General features: G+C 38.0%; 1 protein-coding gene across 6 annotated transcripts in view; it reads left to right on the top strand.

The window, feature by feature from the left end:
- The window catches only part of elf1 (E74-like ETS transcription factor 1), a 51,268-nt gene that overhangs the window by 7,500 nt on the left and 22,310 nt on the right, over window positions 1-21,458 (top strand). For 2 of the 6 annotated variants that reach the window (XM_036568935.1, XM_036568937.1), the window contains exon 1: window positions 5,176-5,520. The exons of 2 other annotated variants lie outside the window; for them this stretch is intronic. The gene's annotated coding sequence lies outside the window, so the exon portion shown is untranslated. Of the gene's footprint in view, window positions 1-5,175; window positions 5,521-18,351; window positions 18,459-21,458 lie in introns of those variants that run through there. 2 more of the 6 variants (XM_036568931.1, XM_036568934.1) reach the window with 2 other exon arrangements.

Genomic DNA, 21,458 nt, shown 5'->3' with positions numbered 1-21,458 from the left:
CATGGTCAAGGCCTGCCTGCCATGGCCTGCCTACAGTTGAACTCACACCACATGTTTTTAGAGAGAGAGAGTTTTGCAGTTTAAATCCTACTTACTGTACCTTGAGACATCAGGTGAAAATTCACTTTCTACTTTCAATGACAATCTTCATAAAAAAAATGACTCAAAGTGAAGAATTTCTATGAATACACTGATGAGACCTCATATGATGGTTTGCTTTTTGCCTTTTTGTGTCCCTCAAAACCATGATATTCTCTAGGTTTAGCTAAAAGACTGTCCAAGCGCTGTAATCTTTGGCATTGGTGCTGATGGAGTGGAACACAGTGTTCTCTGTCTCTTTCATTAATGTGACTGCAGAATAGAGTAATGTTGTCCAAAGGAGCCAAATATGAGCTAAGGATCTATTATTCTACTGAATATGCTCTTTCAGAAGCTTGCCCTGAGATTTATAATGGTTGTGGAATGTTTGCCAGGTCAATAAGAATGGCCATCTTTCATACAAGTGTACTTTTTAAAAAATCATTTCAGTATTGAATACGTTTTAGTTCATGTTATTGTTGTCAGATGTGTGTCAGGTAAAAGCATTACTCAGGTTTTGATTCCCAATTGCGTAATTAATTATGTTATTGTTAGCATAATCTGTTAGAGTACCCAGAATGTATGATTTAATCGAATTACTTCTGGACCATTTCTGGTTCCATTAAGCAAACCTGATTGAGTTTCTGGAACTGTTAATGACCCAAAAGTGTCATACGTCAGCTCATTGATGGCTCTACACATATAAAACCAGTTTGTTTAGCTCAAGCTAGGTTATTGTTTAGGATTTTGATTAATATTTGGAAGTATAGAAACGTCTCAATTTTTGCATGATAGTTATGTTTAAAAAATCTAATCCAAAATGGAATGTAGAAAGTCTTAGAAAAGAAAGTATAGTTGAATTTGTGAAACTGTAGTATGCTTGCTTTTGCATTTCTGGGTAATCTGGATGTTATGTAGTTATGTTATGTATAGTCCATGTCGTAGACTGATATGTAAGTGGTGTAATGTAAGACTCATAAGCTACTATGAATTTACAAAGAGTATGTAAGATTGTAAAGTGATCATACAGGGCACTAATGTATTTGAAAAAAAATTACAATACAGAAAAGTCTTTTTTATTTCTCAAATCCTAGTAAACTTACTGACAAATTACAAACATGATCTTGATCAACAGTATCAAACATGATCAACAGTAAACACATGTACTAGGTTCTTGATATTGTGTGTTGCCCTTCTGAGCATCAAGGATGTTCAGGTCTACAGTTTGTGAGGAACTCCAGAACCTTCACCTTCTTCTGCTGGGACAACCTGGCTTTGTGTTTTTGATTTGTGTATTCTGGTATGTCCATGTGCAACTTTGGCTGGGCCGTATGAAAATATTTAACATTATTGTAATAAATTATGTCAAGATATGTCACAGTTTGATTTTCTGAGCATATTGTGGATATCATCTGTAGTTAAAAACTCTTCCCAACTGCATGTTTGATTACAAGGAGAGCATAATTAGATTTAGAATTTGATATTTAATAGATTTAGTGCAGCACGATATATAAACTGTTACAGATCACTGGATTCAAAGTTTTTGATAGTATCTTTGTAATACTTTGTCTGTTCAAACTTATCATATGTCAGGAAAAATAAATATTGTGACTTTTGTGTATCATTAAAACTTCTTGAAGTATCATGATATTACATTTTTACAATATTGTCCAGCTTTATGTACAACCAATATGGAGTTCCCAGCAGAGATGTTTAACTTTATAGGCCTTGTTGACAGTTCTCTAAACATAGTGCTTCTGGTTGTGACAGTAAATGTAATTTTTACAAGTCAGCTTTTAGTGCCGTGTTCAAAAAATTACTTTTTCTGCCAGCTGTTTAGAAGGCCCTTATCATGGGAAAATAAATTTTCCTGACTTTTTAAAAATGAATTTCGATGTAGAGTTTGATGTAGTATGTAAACCATGTTAAAGTTTCAAAACTTTCATGCCTCACAGCAGTTTAGCATCTTCACACTTATTTATTAGGAGTTATTAGGAGTGTTTCTGCACAAATTTGTTTTTAAATGAGGCAACAATACAGGGAGACCTATCGGAACATAGGTCATTTACATATACCAGCCCTAAAGGCACAGTAACAAAAACAGCTTGTTTAATTCTCAGGGATAAATGGTCACGTAAAAATCAATTATGCCCTTTTTTGGTACAAACGTGTAAGTGGGGAAGAAATTTTAGAATTCTAGCCATTTAAGTGCGTCCTTTAAGAACAAAACTGCAATTCCATGTTTCCTTCCTGGAAGCCTGTCTGTCGTCTTATTTTATTTTCTTTATTTATTTCATCTTACACAATATCCTGATGGTTGTCTGTGAAATATTTCTTAGTCGACCTGATCTTTGGTCAGATTGGTCAGATTTTTACAGAATCTTCATAGCTGTTCCACATTTTTTAGTTTCGATTGCTCTTTTAAAATTTGATGAAGTTTCTTCAAAAAGATACCACTGCAGATTGACGAAGCAGACTGTTATATTCACTTCATGTTGATCTAAATTGACTTGAGCTTGCAATAGCAGTACCAACATGTGTAATGTTTATATGTTTGCTTTTTTCAACACAGGCCTTACTGAAATTGTTTCCCATCATTTGTAATCACATGCTGATACATTTAGGATTGAGAAATTTACCACTCTGCTGCATCGCTTGTTTGATGTTCATGGACTATAAGGAACAGACAATTATGCATTATTCTTGACCACAATAACTCATTTAATTAAGTCATTTGTGATAAACGACTTGCTTAGCTGTTATAAATGTATATAGTGCACTATATACTGCTAGTGAACAACATCTGTGTTGGTCCACAGGAGCAGATGTTCTTGCATGTTTACACGTTTTTCTTCTTTGCAAAAACTGAATAAGAAAAAAATAGGCAAAATACAATCACTTTTCCAAGTCTTAGTTAATAGACCATATTTTTACCTTCTCTGAGGCAGGTCTTCACTTGTAAACCTGTTTTGGACTGCAGCAAACATTCTCTGTGCAATATATAATGTGCTTAATCTGGCTGACTCATTGTCCTTCTGTGGCATTTGAGGAATACAGCCATCAGATTGCAGGTTGCCTAAGATGTTTGATGTTTTTTACTCCGTAGTTGCTCTTGTGTATTTAAGTAGCCTCTATTAAAGGCATGTAATCACTAGTAGGACTGAAGTGGAAGGCTGCTGTAGTTTGCAGAGACTTAAAAAAATTACTTTTCATCCTCTGCAGAGTTTGCATTTTTGTCTCTTTGCCCATTAAGATGTAGAAGACTATTTATACTCAACTGCAGTATCTCAACTGAAACACACAGTTGCGATGCATCTCGGTTCTTCTTACTAAAGCCACGCCACAGACCCCTAACTTCCTGTTTGTCAGCTGGATCGTCTCAGATAAAGATGACTGACAAACAAGTGCTGTGCGCACAACGCAATGCGCATGTAGCACAGGCACACGTGAGCACAAATAAATGCAAATGCACAAGTACGTACACGAATGCAAAGAAACACACAAATGTGCACAGTCACACAAACGTAACAGGTGCAATTATCAACAGAAATACAGATCACAGAGCGTTGGGGAAAGAATGGTCAGACGGGCAGCAGATTGATATTAATTGGCTCTCCAGGACTCTTCAGTTGAATGACTGCAGGTGTGTACATCACAAGGGAAACACGAGAGTGGAGCACAAGAGGCCTGTCACGAGTTAGACTTTGAAATATTGGCACAGAGTCACCTACCTGAAGCAGGTGGCAGTAAACTCAAGGGCAGTTTTAATTCTGCATTCTATTTCTTAAACAGACTACTGTAGGCTTGTAAGTTCTTTTGCCTCGTACACAGCCCTTGTTAGGTATATTGTCTGTGCTGAGAGTGTTTTTTTTTCCATAGGAAGGTCTGAAGGGATAGTTCCTCTGGCTTTATAACCTCTGGACTTTCATCAAACAGAAAGCCTACTCTATGGAAGAGTCTACGAGGCCACTCCTTTTTGGCTTACCCACTGTGCTACCTGTTTTAATTACACTGCTGGGTGAAGTCATGGTCATGAAGTCATGAAGTAAAAAAGAGAGTTTCAATGAATATGATGCCCTCTGAGTCATTTCAGTGTCAGTTCCTGAAAAAAACGCTGGTTCTTAATGTCCCATATGTGGGCCCACGCTTCACTCCCTCACTCTCATAATGACATGACTTACACTGTATGTGTATTTATGTGCAATCTACTGTAATATTTAGCATCAATTAAAATGCGTTTAATGTTTTAAAAACACAGTGTAGTTAGTTGCTGTACATTCACAGTTATTAAGGTTTTGTCAATCTTCTTTTGTCTGTTGCCTTTACTGTTAAATCCTTTGTTGACTAAAAAAGGTTAGCCTTATTTTTGCATTACTGTTAAGTGATTAAGAGATAACACTGCAAACAAAAAAGTCGTTTAACATGTACATCACATAATTTAATGACTATAAATTTACAGCTGATAACAATGATTATTACTATTAAGTTTTGTCTGTCATTTTATGATTGAAACTCATGTATGGTCAGTCTCTTTCTGTCACTGAAAACAAAAGGACACACAGGTGGAATGTAGCACGAGTGTCTAAGTGTTTGCCTCAGCATTTGAGGAGTTTGAATCCCAGCAATAGCCAACAGAGCATATATAGGCACTGTTGTCAGACCTAGAAAGTCCTAAATAGTAGGTGGGAATTGATTAAATTGATGTAAAATGTTTTGTCACTGATTTTTTTTTTTTTGGGTTTGGTTTGTTTTACAGTGTACATATTAGTTTCATAGTAGTTATTAAGTAATCCATAACAATTAGAGAGTAATAAGTCTTGAGATCACCAACTGAATACGACAAGGATTCAAAGGGTTTAAAAGAATCTCCAAGCTGACGTTGTGCTGAACACTCCCACGTAGCAGAAACAAGTCTTTCACCTTCATATGTCGCTAGAGGAGCAGCCTGATTGTTACTTTGTCTCGCTCTCCCCTCCCCCCACTGCAGTCCCCGTCCAATCAAAACCACCACTGTAGCTCACCTGAAGCGATTTGCATATAGGGCCTGCCCTCTCAGCTGATTGGCCAGGTACAGAAGTTCTGCTTCACAGCTTGCGTCCCAGTGGTTGCTTTGGTCGATGACTCAGAGTGAGAACGAGCGAGTACACAATTCTTCTTGAAAAAAAAAGAGAGAGAAAAAGAAAGAAATCGCTCAGCAGCCATTGCTTCTCCATTTTCATTTGAACTTTATCTACTGTTGATGTGAGTTGTGAGGTAGAGGGCTGGCCAGTGTTCAGCACCTTCAGCATGCCTGGTGTGTCGCTCTAGACACACCCTTGGATATTTTTTTTCTCTCGCCGTTCTTCTGTTTTTTTCTCTCCTCTCTCAGTTTTGTTGTAATTCACATCTGACGGATCTTCCACCACAAATATGGAGCGTGACAAAAAGACCTGTTTTGCTGAGGTTAGTGACTTAGTGAAGTCTGACTTTATTTGATGTCATTTTGCAGTTTTACAGAAATGTATCAGTTATAACTTTACTAACCTAATTACTGGTTCATAATGTAGTCATCGAGCTGAACAAGAAGTTGACTAATATCAAAAACTCTTAATGAACTGTAATTTTCAAAGCTATCGTACTATGAAATTGTGTGAAATGCAATGTAATGTATTATTCTGTTATTTCAATAACAGTTTTGTTGTCTTCCTCTTTGAAATAGCAATACGTATTTCAAAGTGACATGTCAAGAGTTGTTGCCTTATATGGGTTGCTAGTGCAAGGCAGGGAATCATGTTTTGCAAGCCTATTGACCAAGCCCATGTGACAGTTAGAATGGGTTGCTGTATGGACATAGAATAATCATTTCTGTTGGTACCTAGAATACATTGATATGATGCGATATGCAAACAACACAGTTATAGATGCTGTTCTCAACAGCAGAATGTCAACTCAGAGTGAAACTGTGTGCGTCTTATATGACCTTTGCTCAGGTATATGATGTTTCTTGCTGTTGTTGGAGTGGATCATTGCATGTGTCTCTGGGCCCAGCAGATTGTCGTTTGATTTTGGCTTATCAGGGCTGCATCAGTTCACTGGAACCTTGCTTGAATGTTGCTCATCCTGTTATGCTGAGGACCAGCAGGTTCTCAATGAGACGCAAAGGTAAATGACATATAAAGGAGAGCCCTAACTTTAATATTTATATAGGTTCTGGTACTCATATTCATATAGGCCCCTTTCACTATGAACAGACGGACAGTTACTTTGATTTCATTTTTGTGTCGAATCTGAGGCTGGGCTTCCTCTTTCGCAGTAACGTGTTCCTCTTCTGTGCCATGGATGGCTGCAGACAGTTCAGCCCTGACAGTTCCAGTGTCTTCCCACATACCATTTAGTTTAAGTACCTATTAAATTCATTTGACAAAAATGAATCCTGCCTTTCGCCCAACGACAGCTGGGATAAGCTCAAACACCCCCCCCCCGCCGCAACCCAGATGGATGAGCGGTTTAGAAAATATGTGTGTCTGTGTGTATATCATGACATATTGTCAGGGTCATACTGAAACCTTGTAACTATTTTTTTTTTCCATTTTTTATTATTTATTTCATTTTCTTAGACTACTAGATAACACTAGCTGACCTTTTACATTAGGCAGACCTTTAGACCTTTATAAATGCAGACATTTTCCAGAGAACAATATTTGTATCGTCAGATATCACTTATCAGTAATATCAGTAATATCAGTAATCTGTAAAAAAAAGGCAATATGATTAAGATATCATTTGCTTATCTCTGCTTAACATTTTGTTAACATTTCACAAATGGACCAAAACAAATGGTCAGAATTACTTGGGGAAAAAATCTTGTTACATTAAACATTGAAGAGACAACATTTAGGCACTATTCCCAATCTGATGCTGACATTATTTTGTTGAGCTGGAAATCAGTAATTTGCAGTTTGCATAGGGTCTAAATTCATATTCACAGTCTATGTGTGAAATATATTATGTGCTTTATAGTAGTCCATTCCACTTTCAAATGTCTGTTCTGCAGGGACACACCATGGAGATATTCAGTCCCATGAGATTCAGCATGAGATTCGAACAAGCATTTAGGTCACAAAAATGGAAATTTCAGCAAATGATTGTTTCCCCAGGCTAACACTACCCTCTCTTCAGGGTGAAGTTGTTCTGAGCGGTTGTAGATTCAGCTTTGATTGCCCAGTTATCTCATTAAAACTCCAGTTGGCCTAGAAGTCTGCATGGTCACAACTCTCTAACCATGCGCCGCTGCACTCTCTTGCCCTCATTTGTATTGTAAATGAGTTGCAGTACCTGGAATCAGTCGACAGTAAAACACACGCCCTGCAGCTGAGAAGGGCTTTGTTTGGTGTTTCTCTTTAGGGCTGCAGTTTCTGTCACATTGGGGCAGGGTGGGCAGTAGTGTCAGGTTGGCTTCTCACACAAAGCACCATCAACAAGTCCCTGCCTGTAATTGGATCATTAGGCCCTGTCGAGCAGGAGGGGTGGGTTTTTGCACTGCACTGGCTGGCCTGGCACGGCAAACAGTAGAGGGCTGGGCCTGAGAAACAATATTTGTCTCCTTTCCTGTGGTAGTATTGTGTGGCTGTCTGGCTGGCTGTCATGGATGGATAGAGAGTTGTAGTCAAGGCAATATGCAGCTTTAAATTACATTCAGGGGTCTGTTTGTCTTTCATTTGCTCATGTCATGTCATAACTCCAGCATGGGCAGACGTTTGGAACTGTTTTGGAAGATTTGAGCAGATGAGTGAAACCTGCAGGTTTTATATTTCTGTGAACTGGATCTCCTCTTTGGCTTCTGTTATTGCTTTCAGGCAATTTTGGTGCGCATTTGGATCTCTAAGTTCAGGAAACTTACAAGTGAACTGTTTTGCACTCAGCAAAAATGAGATTTTAAAAAAATTTAGGTGATAAAACATAGGCTGATGCAAAGAACTGATAAAGCCAGACAGGAAAAACTAAAGTACTTGAAGATAAATGAAGATACATCGCTATGTAACATAGGAACAGTCCTCTTAGCATTAAGTATCTATTTTATTTGTCTCGTACTGAGAGTAGTCTGGCTATGTAGTTTTTGCAGATTACCTTAGGTGCTCCAGGGGAAGATTTGCATCACGTTTCCATAATATTCTCCTCTGTTTCATTGAGCAATGCACTTTTCTCAGTGTTGCAACTGTCTGAACACTGTTAACAAGCTTGGACTGGTACACCTCAGCATTCAGGTAGCAAGAGTACCAGAGGAAGATGCCCAGCTCACATTCAGAACAAAGGATTTTGTCAGAGATTGGTGCAACAACTTGTGATTAAGGCAAATTTTAGATTCTGGGGAATGATTCTGCTGACATCACCATCATCCACAGTTAGTCTGTTTGCCCAAGTCCTGTGCGCTGCAATAACTTGTTTAAGCAAAGATTGACGGGTGCAAAAATGGTCAGTAACTTCAAATAAAAGCTCAGAAATCTCACCTTTAAAAGGAGCTCTAGGACAGTTGCTAAATTCTGTGAATAAGCTTTTGAAATATGTAATGACATATAACTCAAAATTTCAGTTCTGAAAGTCTTAGCAATGCAGGTATTAGAATGAGACAAACATGAAGGAACGTCTTACCAAAGCGGTTTTTGTGAACATTTATTCAACGTTGATTTTGCCTTTATTAAAAAAAATTCTGGTATCCCTGCACAACCTGTGAAAACTCCACCCAGACCACAAAGTATTACCAAAAATTCTGCCCTCTGGATAAGAATATTTCCATCTTCGAAAGATCAAATTATACAGATTTGCAGCTTAATTTAAAAATGCCTTTGACTTAAGACTCCATGAGAGTGTTCTACACAAATGTATATTTTGCACAAACATTTACTGAAGGAATGCAGCAGTTCTTTTATAAATGCCTTTCAAATCAAGGGTTTTTCAAGTATTGGAATTATTGTCTGTGATAACTTATTGTACACAACAGATGTAGGTGATGGAGATTACGTTGAAAAATGCTCAGTGTTCCTTTATGAAGTTTTCCTCACATCTCCACACAGGATATGTAATCCATGGTTTAAAAGTTGGTGAAAGCAGTGGCTTGTATCCACATGTTATGACTGACCTTTTGTTTAAGGAGCCCCACATGCTCCCACCCACCTGCTATCCCCCCTGTCTTTTGCCCTAAGCTTTACAGGGCAATCTGCCAGTTTATGGCTCTCCAGCTGGCCACTGAATGGGCCTGATCGTTGCCCTGGCAGCCTTGGCCTGGGGAGTGTTTACCTCCTCTCCTTTCCCTAAGCTGATAAAGACTGCCGTGTTTTGTGGAAGAGTAAGTTTATTGTTGGAATATCAGGTCACAGCTTACTTTTGATAACACTTTATGGTAATGCAACAAAAAGGTGGTAGAAGGGTGGGGTCAGGACAAGTCTGGGACATTTCCACAGCTTTTCCTGGATGAAGATGAAGATATTTTAAAAATAGTTATACAGTGTCTAGAGAAAAACAGAAGCGGCAAGACTCTTGTACCTTTGCCTGTTATTGCATCAAGGCCAAGGCTTGGTCAAAATGTGGCTTACCAAAGCCATGATTGTAAAGTTGACCAGCTTGGTTTTATTCTTTAGGAATTGCTCTAACATGTCTATGTGGGAGCGATTCACTTGGATATCATTTCGCTCATCGTCATCACTGTGTTTCATAAGATATGAAGGACACATCACATGTCAGGAGATGGGTGACATGTTAGACCACTTCCCATGCAAACCACACCACTTGCTGTGCTGCTTAGAGAACATGGTTTATATTAGTCATGAAAGCAACACATTACCGAGTATCTTATGACAAAGTAATGAGAAATATAACCACCTTCAACAACAGCTAAAGAGATTTCTAGTTTTACAGCTAACGCAGCCTTCACAGGCAAAGCAAAGGGCAGGGTCCCTCTCTTAAAGGGACTCTAGCTGCATTACAGTCAGTATCAAGAGGGCAGTGGCCACTGGCAAAGAACTTTGTAAAGGATTAATATTCTCATTTTATCAGAACCCTCACTGCTTTTCTCTTTCCACCAAATCCTAAACAGCAAGGATGACATACTCCCAATAAAAGATTAATGGCAGCCACCAATTAAGTCTTGAGTTTCAGACTCTTGGATGCTGACAGTTGGAGAAATATTGGCTTTTATCCACACGCTGTGAAGACTTTCCATGGAGAACTTCAGCTTCAGAGGTGTGTGTGCCGGGGTGTGTCTGTGATATACACTATTCAAGTAAACACCATTCGAGTTTAGCACCCATAGGTACATTTCCCAACACTGACACTTTTGGCATGGCCATATAAAAGAGTGGTTTCAGCTTCAATTTATTGTCTTAAGACTTCTTAAAACTAAAGAGCAGCGAAGTCATATGAGCATCTTTAGCAAGTGTTAAGCATTTTGGCTCAACTTTGTGTTTGACGGAATATCAAACCGCAAGTCTTGGCCTCCAAAAAAAGACGTGCTCATGACAAAGTGTCAGTTTCTGATGACTAGAAGAGTGAACTGTTATTTTCACTTCATCTGTGGAAACTGGTGTCAGTGTATTACACACTGTTAATACGCTAAATTAAAGCTTGCTTTCATGTAGTAGATGTATAAATGGCCTGTATAATGGAAAACTGAATTACCCTCGCTTTATTGAAACAGAAGAGTTAGATGTAGTATGTAAACAATGTTTAAGTTTCAAAATTGATCATTCACACCTAAGTCCACACAGTCTATATTTGGAAACTAAGCTTCAAAAACATCCCGTTTTGAATTTACTGTTTTTGTGATGTCATGAAAACCAACATTTTTACATATATCCACCTAATCAGCTTACAGCAGCCTATCTGTGTTCATTCATGCTGAAATTATGAGGAGTATTTTAACCCGTACTGGTTTTTGAATAAGGCACAATACATGGCAGCCAATCAGAACAGAAATCATTTACATGTATCAGCCTTAAAGGCACAGTAACAAAACAGAATGTTTAATTCTAAGGGATAAAGAGAGGTTGGAAACTGGTCATGTAAAATGAATCATGACTGTTATTGGTACTTAAAGCCACACAAATGTCATGTAAACCCCAGGGGGAAAAATATGTGTAACGAAAAAGGTAATATATAAGCCTTTTAATATTCATACATACGAATGCATTGGGAAGGGAAGTAAGGGGTCTTGCTTTGCAGCTTGTAGTTCACAGTAATTCTTCATTTCAAGTCCAATCAGATACACTACCATTCAAAAGTTTGGCAACAATGTTTTCAACAATAGAAAACCATTATGTTTCAATAAATGTATAACATTAATTCAGCATACTAGTCCTGTGCTTGTTTTCAGAAGATTACCAGAAAGCTACTAAAGGAAGCTGTATAGCATTGAGAATGGTCTAGTAAAATTAACACCCAGAATGCCTCATATTTGAAAAGTGGTGATCAGACCTTGAAGTAATTATCTTTTCAATAAATCTGTAAATAGATAATTTCAGTTATAGTGTAGAATTTGCAGTATATAGTAATTCAGTAGTAAATATTGAATAAAACTTTCTTTTGGTGAATATTATAATTTGAATCTATATTTTATATAAAAAAGCACTAGTTATTGATGTAATAAGTGATTCCAAAGTTTTGGATGGTAAAATCAGTATGTAAAATGACTGTAGCCAACAGATGTTATTTTACTTGAACATCATTAAACCAAGTATTTATATAGTCTTACTGAATACACTTCATGGAGCTTATGTATCTTCTTAATTTTAACTTTAACTTTATATTCCAACAAAGCATCGGAGCAGACATATACAGCAGTTTCCCTGAACTTTACCAGCAATCCTTACATGAACTGAATACAAACCTGTATAGTTTCCAATGGTACCGTTTTCACAGTGATGGCCAAAAAATACCCTATAAAACATTTAGATATCGGAGATTCACTAGAGCTAATATTAAAGCTTTTTCTGCAGCCCACAGAATATTCCTTGTATTGATGTTCAATATGAATGCATTAGGAAAATTGCATCATCAAGGCCAAGTCATTCACTTTCCACCAGTGTATGGAGGCAGCCGTTAATGTTCTTTCAGTTCATTTCCTGATGCAGGTCTCGGTTGAAGTTAGCAGACAGAAAGACTGGGATTCAGGTTACGTCTACATTCACGTCATCATACCTGCAAACAGGGCTCAAATGTCCCTTCAGTCAACTAAAATTTGTTTTAAAAAATGTAAAAAATGCTGCCGGTGGAAAGGTGCATTGTTACAAGTGAAAAAACTGCCAGAGTGCCTTTGCAAATTCTTGATACTTCTTTCATTAAAAATCCTCCACCCTCAGCTCTACTACAACTTTGTGCTTAAAATATACTCATTACTCGTAGTCTTAATGGAAAAGATTCTTTTTATAGCTTAAGGTAGTTAAAATGAATGTGGGTGCTCTTATCACTGAGCAGTGCCACTCCTTGAACCATTATACCATCAGTTCAGTCGATTATGCAAGATTTGTCAGCCCAGTGCCGCCCAAAATCTTGGGAATCAGATTTCCCCCTCCTGGCTACTCTTTTGAGGTTAGCTGTATAGCGATGCAGACATTATTAAATGTGTCTCAGGGGTTGGGCTCTTTCTTTGGTGGTCTTTCTCTGTATGAGGTTGACAGACCTGGTCTGCTGTCTGTCGTCCTATGTACAACACCGCATTAAATGGCCTTCGTAGTCGAGCATGCCGTAAAGCCTCGCTCCTCCGGCTGTTCCTAAGCAGCACTTCATCCTTGTTTATATTTTGTGTTGTTCTTTTCCCACAGTACTCGAGATATTGTGTGTTGCATTTGTACCCTTTAGGACCTTGATTATACTTTGTAATTAGGAGCTTGATTTATATTAAAATCGTATATTATCAAAATACTAGTAATATACTAGGTACTCATATTATTGAATCATATTAATTGTAATATTGAACAAAGTAGTTTTAACGAAAAATTCCAACAATTTTTGAACATTTCTGCACAAATCTCATCTGTTCTAGAGAAATTTACCATCTCAAATTTCTTTAAAGTGGTGGTGAGAGGAACCAGGGGTCTACAACACAGACACAGCCATTTTACTTACTATCCAAAACCAGCGAACCTATATGTGTCTTCTTAGTTTTTGCGTGCAGTGATGATAATAGTAAAATAATGTTAAACCTAAAAAAAGATACTGAGTACTATTTTGCCTTGCAGTTCCCTGTTTGCATCTATTTTAGTAAAAAAAAAAACATATGTTTAAGGCAAAAATTTCTCAGGCATCAAGCAACATATCCATAACCAATTTTATGTGAACTTTATATGAGGGAGCTTTTAGGGGCATTGAACTCTTCTGATGTCTGGTTCCTGTCACTGCCACTGTGAACAATGGTCATGTTTCTTTAGAATGGAGCATCTCACACAACGACTTTCGATGGCTCGGTTTTCATCTTAAACATTTAATTATGCAGAAATTTGGAAAAAGTTGTGAATTACCCTTTAATGTCATTAATTAAATTAATATGAACCCACTTCAAGCCAAACACACAAATTATATATGACACATATCTTACTTTTGGGTGAATTGGTTTATGATCTTGTGTTATATTGTTGGTTTTTCCCCATCTTTTTGCTGTTGTGAGCAATGAGGTGTTGTACAGAGCCTAACATGCCTCCTCAAATATTGACCTGCATGAGGCCCCCACCTCTGTCTGTATGCCGTTCTCAAATTGACAAACACAGGACAACAAAATAGTGATGTGGCATTTCACCCTCCGCTGAACAGCCTCTGAAAGTCATGTGTGAAAGGCTGCACCCTTTTTTCATTTCATAGTATATCTTGTGTCAGAAGCCTAGTTTGATGTGAGATGCTTGGACAGCTTAGATGATTGGAGAAATGGGGGCCGTGACTTTATTGTAGTGTGTTTTATTGCAGCCAGTGTTTGTCAGTGATTGCACTGCAGATCTGTTTTTTTTTTTTCTGAGCAGCTTTATTAAAGGTGCAGGTGATCCGTATATCCAATTTCTCATGAGCTCGTTTTTCATGCCGAGTCACATGATTTATGGTGGCAGTTAAGTTGTGTAATAATGGCTCCTGAGGTTCAGTTGTTCATACGTTGCTTATTCTCTGTTTTACTAGTAAAGTTTAGCCTGCTTTCTGGAGGGAAAGTATATCATATATAATTGTATAAGAAAATAGAGCAAACTAGTGAGAACAGCAGCTATTGATCTTAAAACTTAATATTCAGTACTATGAATTGTCTGGTAATTACTATAACTAAAATTTAAAGTAGTTTGCTCTAATATATATAAATAAAATATATAAATAAAAATGATTATGATGATTATTATTATTATAAAGTAGATGAGAGGGTCTGCGAGAAATACTGACAGGACAGTTATTTACTATATAGATGGTTTCTATCTGTAATATCATTACAGCTGTATAATGTTCAGAATGAATTGCTTCTATAGTTGTATAGGAGTTTGAAGGTGACAATATGACTTTCCTTTTAATATGACTTTACTTTTCATTTGTTGTTTAGACTCCTGAGAAAGAAAGACATTATGAATATGAATATTACCCTTTGTTATCTATCTTTTGTGGTGAAACACCATCTAGTTAGGACCAACTACTACCATCCACTGTAGGCCAACATGGTGTAGTCTTTATCATGTGACTGTCATTGCCTATGGCCTACAGCTGTGAGGAGCCTAAAGCAAGTCTTTTTTAAGACTTAAGAAATGTTATTCAGTGCAGTGCATGTGTGCTATTTCAGCTCAGTTATGTCAGTCCCAAAGCATTTTATGAAGCATTCTGATCAGAGGTGTGTCAGACTTACGTAAAGCACCGAATGACCTAGCTTTAATTCGCTGCTGTGGCTGAGGGTTTATTATGCACTGATAAAGGTAGAGACTAAGATACTGACTGCTTAAGTAACATGCTATCAGGGTCATTTGAAAAATTACAGGAAAGCTTGCCCTCTGTACTCCTAGATATTGAGTTATATTTAGAACTTCACAGAAAATTATCATGACAAAACATAAATAGAAAGGTCACCAATTGAGATAGTATTTAATATTAAGTGTAAGCTTATCATAAAGTTATTATTCTTAAGACCTGTTATTCAGTATTATAAATGACTCCGTACCTACTATGAAGTTAGTATGTAAGATACGTAGTTATGAAAATGATAAATTAAAGGGCCTGTATCCTACATTCTTTTCTTTTCTTTACCTGAGAGCCCATTATAATGCTTGTGTTGGTTTATGTACTAAAACAGTCTTAATTCATTTTTACATGACCATTGTCCAGCTTCTCTTTATCCTTTAGAATAAAACATGCTGTTTTTGTTACCACGCCTTTAAGACTGATACATAAACATGATCATTATTGCCACGTATTGTTAACTGTTTTGATTTCACTGTTTGTGTGATGTCTCAAAAACCAACTCATTTACACATATTCACATATTCAGCACATATTCAGCCTACAGCAGTTTAGCCCCATCCATTTGTGCTGAAGTTATAAAGAGTGTTTCAGCCCAAACAACTTTTTGAATGAGGCATAACATGAGGCAGATAGTCAGATTCATTCTTGAAGTTACATTCTTGAAGGCCAGGTAACAAAAGGAGGCTGTTTAATTCTAAGGGACAAATAGAAGTTGGAAAATGGTCAAGCAAAAATAGATTATGAAATAAACCCGCAAAAACATAAGTGGACATCAGGGAGAAAAATAAAATGCAAGAACTATGTAGGATATAGGTTCTTTAAACTGTGAATGTTGAGTGAATATATTGTATGTAAGATTTTCAGCATTTTGATACTGTGCTACAACTAAAGCCACTATCTGAGATATGTAATCTGGCAATGGCATATGAATAGGAGAAATTGAGAATGTTATCATCTAGAACAGTCTTGCTTTGTTGCACAGTGCAGCTTGCCGGCTGGTTTGTGCGGAGACCTCACTCAGCTTGTGTCCAGACCTGTTTGGAATGCACCCGAGACATAGCAGCCAGGTTCAGCTGCTGTGTAACTCCAGCCTGTACATTTTCTCCAGTGATTCCAGAGAACTATTTTCAATCTCATGCTTGGTTTGACCTCATATCGCCACAGGCAGATAGGCAGGAACGTGAGGGATCCTGAGCTACATTCATTTTGTTAATGAAAGCTGGACTTTGAATTGCTCTGAAGTCAGTGAGATCCTCTTGGTGCAGGGAAACCAAAGCACCAAATGTATTCTTATCAGTTGTACAATACCATCCGTGTTGTCTAACTGCAGTCTGAGGCCGTTTGTAGTTGCAGAAATCTCATCGGTGGGTTTTGTTTTCATTTAAACTGGAATATGTGGGTGTGAGGCAGGCATGTTTGGCTGGTATGTTCGGCACACTTTGCTCCCTTCCTTGAGAAGACATATGCTGTAACATGTTGGTGTTGGTATGACTGTAAACACATAAAGGATGGGTGAGTCAAGATGGCGGGGGTGGCGCTATTTCACAACAGCACATCTGCTGCTCTCAGACACAAAGAACGGCTAGTACAACTTCAGGAGAAGAGTTTTCTACACAGCTGAAGAGTTACAGTGTCCACATTTATCATGATTATTGCTGTGAGGAGCAGTTACTGTGATCTAAATATTATTATAATATGAATGAGCAGGGAACATGAGAAGGGGTCAGTGCATTTAAATCTTGACTAAATTATACAGATGTCTACAGTTTCACTGTTGTCATTATCAGTTGCACTATATCTTGATATAGTGTGTATAATATTGTCAGTTACAGTTAGAGATAGCACTAATATGATACCGGGTATCAGGCATTAGGCCGATAATCAGAACATTTCTGTAACAAATGTAACCTGAAATGGTGCACACTTACATTGTGTGATATGATATTGTTAGCTGTGTATTTCTTCCTGTGAGGTAGTAGAGTGCTTAAGTAGTTTGAGCATGATAGCGTACTTTAAGATGGTGATCTTAAAGGGCCCATATCATGGAAAAACAATTTGTTCTCATTTTTTAAAAATGAAGACTTTAATGTAGTATGATAACACTGTTAAAGTTTAAAAATATGCCAGCCATTTCCAGTCCACATATGAAAGAATTAAGTCTGTTTTGAGTTCACTGTTTTCATGATGTCACAAAAATCAATGCATTTACATATATCCACATTAGTATTTCAGGCTAGACTGCTAATTTAGGCACAATACAGGGTACCCAATAAGGACAGAAGGACAGTTACACATATTTAAAGGCATTTAAAGGCATGTATTTTTACAGTTTTAAAGACACAGTATTGAAAACACCCTGTTTAATTCTAGTGGATATAGAAATAAAATGGTCATGTAAAACGGAAAAAAGAATAGAAAAATGTAGGACATGGGCCCTTTACATGAAGTAGTTCAATTAATAGAATATAGAAAATAGCTTGTTTAAAGCTTTGTAGCTTTAAAAAACAAAATATGAAATATTGGATCAGTATTGGTATCAGCCAATACTCAAGGTTTCAATATTGGTATTGGTATCAGTAAATGAAAGTGGTATCATGACAGCTTTACAATTACACTAACTCTTGATAAAATGTTATATGTATAAATAACATAGTCAGTTGTGTTGTATATTGATAAAGATGCAGCTTGGTATGTTTAAAGAATATGAAATGCTTACAATTGCCAGACCACTTAATGTCTGGATGGGGCCCCGAGTGCTTTGCTCTTCCAGTCCAGTCATGCACTGAATTGTTCCTTCACGGGAGCCAAAACATTGTGCCTTCAACATCAGACATCTGAGATATTTCTGAAATTGCTTACAGTGTTGGACCCTGCAGAGGAGGCAGAGATGCAATGTTTTTTGGTTTTGTCCTTCGTCATTGTCTCCTCAAAGCCAAAAAAGCTTAAAGGCCTAAATCTTTTGAGAGAGAAGCAACTGATAAATATTGGATAATTGTGTTGCTAGGAACCAGTTATTTCAAGAAATCCATGTCTTACATAATGCAGTGTGTACACTATACTTTATAGAGTTTATTTATGTTTTATAGGCTTTCATAGATCTTTTATTAGTTTATTTTGCAAAACACAACTGACCAGTTGTGTTCAATCCTATTTCTGTAAACTGTCAAAATACTAATGTTAGGCTGTATTTTCTCTGATGCAGTCCTGCATGTCCTGAATCTTCTATCTCCCCTAATTGGAGAACACATCTTCACAGTCCTCTGCAGCAATTTCCTGTCTTGTTTTCACAACTCTGATGGTTCTTCCTATCTGTGGCATGTGGCCTATTGCCACACAGTAGAAATAGATCACTGTGAAAGCATTGTTAAGTCTATTTCTCTAGCACATCACTCACTCTTATCGAGTGGGTTTCAGAGTTGACGGTTGAGTCACTGCTGGTAAGACATGGTCTCATTTACTCATATTTGTTAGCTGTGCAAAGAAAAGCTGCATCCATTCCACTTATTATGTTTTGTAATGCTGTATAAGGACACTGTATCCATTAGAGGAAGTGGGTGAGCGTTTTTGGAGCGGGAGACCTAACCTCTGAGTGAGATGTGAGAGAGAGGAAGTGAGTAGAGGTGCACTGTGTTCTGTTCCTTTTTGCTTCTCAGTAGTCAGCCTCAGCCTGTGAGGCAATGCACAGAGTTAAAGCCTTTTGATCTGTTTTCACCAAATTCTGTGCTTCATAGTTGTATATGTTAGCGGTACAAGTGTATCAACATTTTGGTTGTTAATATACAGCAGCCATTGCTTAGTGGTTTTGAGTTTTGCTTCACATTCCACTTGCAGTATTCTAAAGAATCTCTTATGGTCAGAATGAGGTCATCAGTGGAAGGTTAGACATAGAAAAAATACACTGAAGTATTAGGAGGTCGCAACCTGATTTTTTTGCCTTTTGAAGACCTACCGAAAAAGAAAATTCTGAGAACTGCAATATTGTGATTTTTTTTTCCCAGAAGCTGAATGAAACCACTGAAAGGTGGCAAGCTTTGAGGTTGGTTGGTTGGGGTGGGGTGGGGGAGGTGCTCATGACTTTAGAACTAGGGGGCTTCCAGATACCATGAGGATGTTGCTAAATGTGTTTGTGCAATTTTTACAGCTTAAACTTCATCAGGGAGTGACAAATCTTTTTTGTATTTGCATTGCCTATCTTTACACATCTTATGACCAACGGTCTAAAAGTAATGACTAACACCAGCTAGCACTGAGTAGGTGGAAAAGATGGAAGCATTTGGTAGTAGATACAGCATGACTGAAAGTGTGCAGCAGAGAGGAGTGGAGAAGTTTCCATTCTTGTACTGAGAGAGAGAGAGAGAAGTGTTCTGCTGTCTGTGGTCTAACAGTCAGGAAGTAGCAAGAAAACCATTGCTCAGTGATGCATTTCCTGTCACTGCAAAATTCACAGGTCAGTTTGTGGCTGTCCTCTTTTTTTTTCTTTTTACAAATTTATCAGCATATATTTTAACACACTCTCTCTCTCTCACTGTCTCTCTCTCACACTCTATCTTTACCACACCTAAATGCTACATATCTGCAGTCAGCCTCTGCTCTTTGCTAACAGTTTAAAATGGTGCCTCACAGTCTACAGCACAGCACTGTGGTATTGATTCTGTCTGACAATGAAGCATTTAGCATGAAATGAAACATTTAGTATCTGATCAACTTTTGTAGTGTCATGGATCTTTTGGGTGATTTGATGCGCCAAAAAAAAGCTGAATTCAGTCTGAGGCTACACCCTTTAACAGGCTGCCAGTACAAGTTAATTGCAACACTCATGGCCCATGTTGGTGTTTTAAGCATCTTAAGCTTGTCTACGAGTGTTTCCCAACTGATGTAGCATTGGCAGTGATCCCCCCTCCTCCTCCCACCCACCTTCTATCCCCCCTACCTGCGTTCTCCCAGCCCGGAATGGGCCAAGCTGACATGGGAGTAGTGATAAAAACCCCAGTCTCGGGTGGGTGTGGGGCCCACACCTCAAAGCTGCTCTCGGAGTGCCTGGGGGTTCAGTGGAAAAGTACAAGAGTCATGAGAGATCAGATTAAATTCCATTTATCTTCGGCAAAAGCTGGCTTGTGTAGAGCGTTTTTTCTCATGCTCCTTTTTTTAAAAATCTTTAGCGTGGTGGTAACTCTGCAGCATGTTTATCGCTGCTCTTTTTCCTGGCACTACATTTGTCTGTTCTCTTTTGTTTTGTTTTGTTTTTTTCTTTGCACAGTTCTCTCACCCAACAGCTGGCACTCATTTGATAATGCCCATAGGCCTTTTAATTACTTTGCTATGTGTCTTCTCTGGCTTTGACAACTGTGATCTACAGTATGCCATCAAACTTTGAAAAATGCTATATCTGGAAAGCATTTTTATAGCTAATGGACGAAACATGCTGTGAGGCTGTGAAGCTATGAGGCTGTGCTGTTTTAGCTTGCTGTGGGAGTTGCCTGTGTGCACACTCCGCTTGGTGTCGAGGCGACTCATTAACTGCTGTCCTCTCATTCTGTTGAATTAGCAAACACCAACCTCGCAGGCCTACGACCTTTCTCTGCGGTGTGTAATTCACTCCTCATCACCCTGGCCAGGAGCAGGATGTGCAAGGAATTTTCTTTTTTTCTTTCACGCTTTTCGTGCTTTGTTCAGTAATTGTCTCTGACAAAGTGAAACTGTGGGTTAATTGACTTTTTCAGGACAGTTGGGTTATTAGAAGCCTATTAAACCATCAGTGGTGATTAGCCAGCTGCCCCTGCTACCAGAAAAACACAAGTTCGCCCGACCCTCTTTTGGCCCCATGTTCACTATCGCGCCATTATAGTACCTCACAGTGGCCGCAAAGGCCTGAGTCATATCCTCACAGGAACTGGTCAAAAACAGCCATGTTCAGCTGACAAGAGCTGATGACCTTGTAAAAGAAGCTTTGTTGTGCATGCTGATGGAAAGTATTCTGCTGGCTCTCTCTCTCCATCTCTGTTTCATTCTCTCACTCAGCAATTTCTCCTGTCTACCCAGACAGAATGAGCCTGTAAGATCATCATTGAACTGACTCATATAGCACATTTATGCTTGTTCTCTCTTTGACTGAACGCTGGGGGAGTCACTTCTTAACCTGTTAAACTGCAGGCTTATTGTTTGGATGTTAATCTCAAGACTTGTTACTGCTATGTTTATACTATAAACTACTTTGAACTATTCAGTAACTACTATGAAACTAAAGTATGTTGTAGCTCTGTCACAATTATTACATCATCACCTAATCACAATTATTTGGGATTATTTATGCTGACTGCTTTGTCTCTTTGTACATAGTCATTAGATTTCACACTCATATTGTGCCGCAACAAACAGAGCGTCAATTGAGTGCAGTAGGTTTAGGCAAATCAACGTAAATTCAGTGTGACACATCATGG

The sequence above is a fragment of the Colossoma macropomum genome, unplaced genomic scaffold (assembly GCF_904425465.1).
Source record: "Colossoma macropomum unplaced genomic scaffold, Colossoma_macropomum, whole genome shotgun sequence".
Lineage (NCBI taxonomy): Eukaryota > Metazoa > Chordata > Actinopteri > Characiformes > Serrasalmidae > Colossoma > Colossoma macropomum.
The sequence above is the reverse complement of the archived record's forward strand: the minus strand, read 5'-3'. Positions and strand labels throughout refer to the sequence as shown.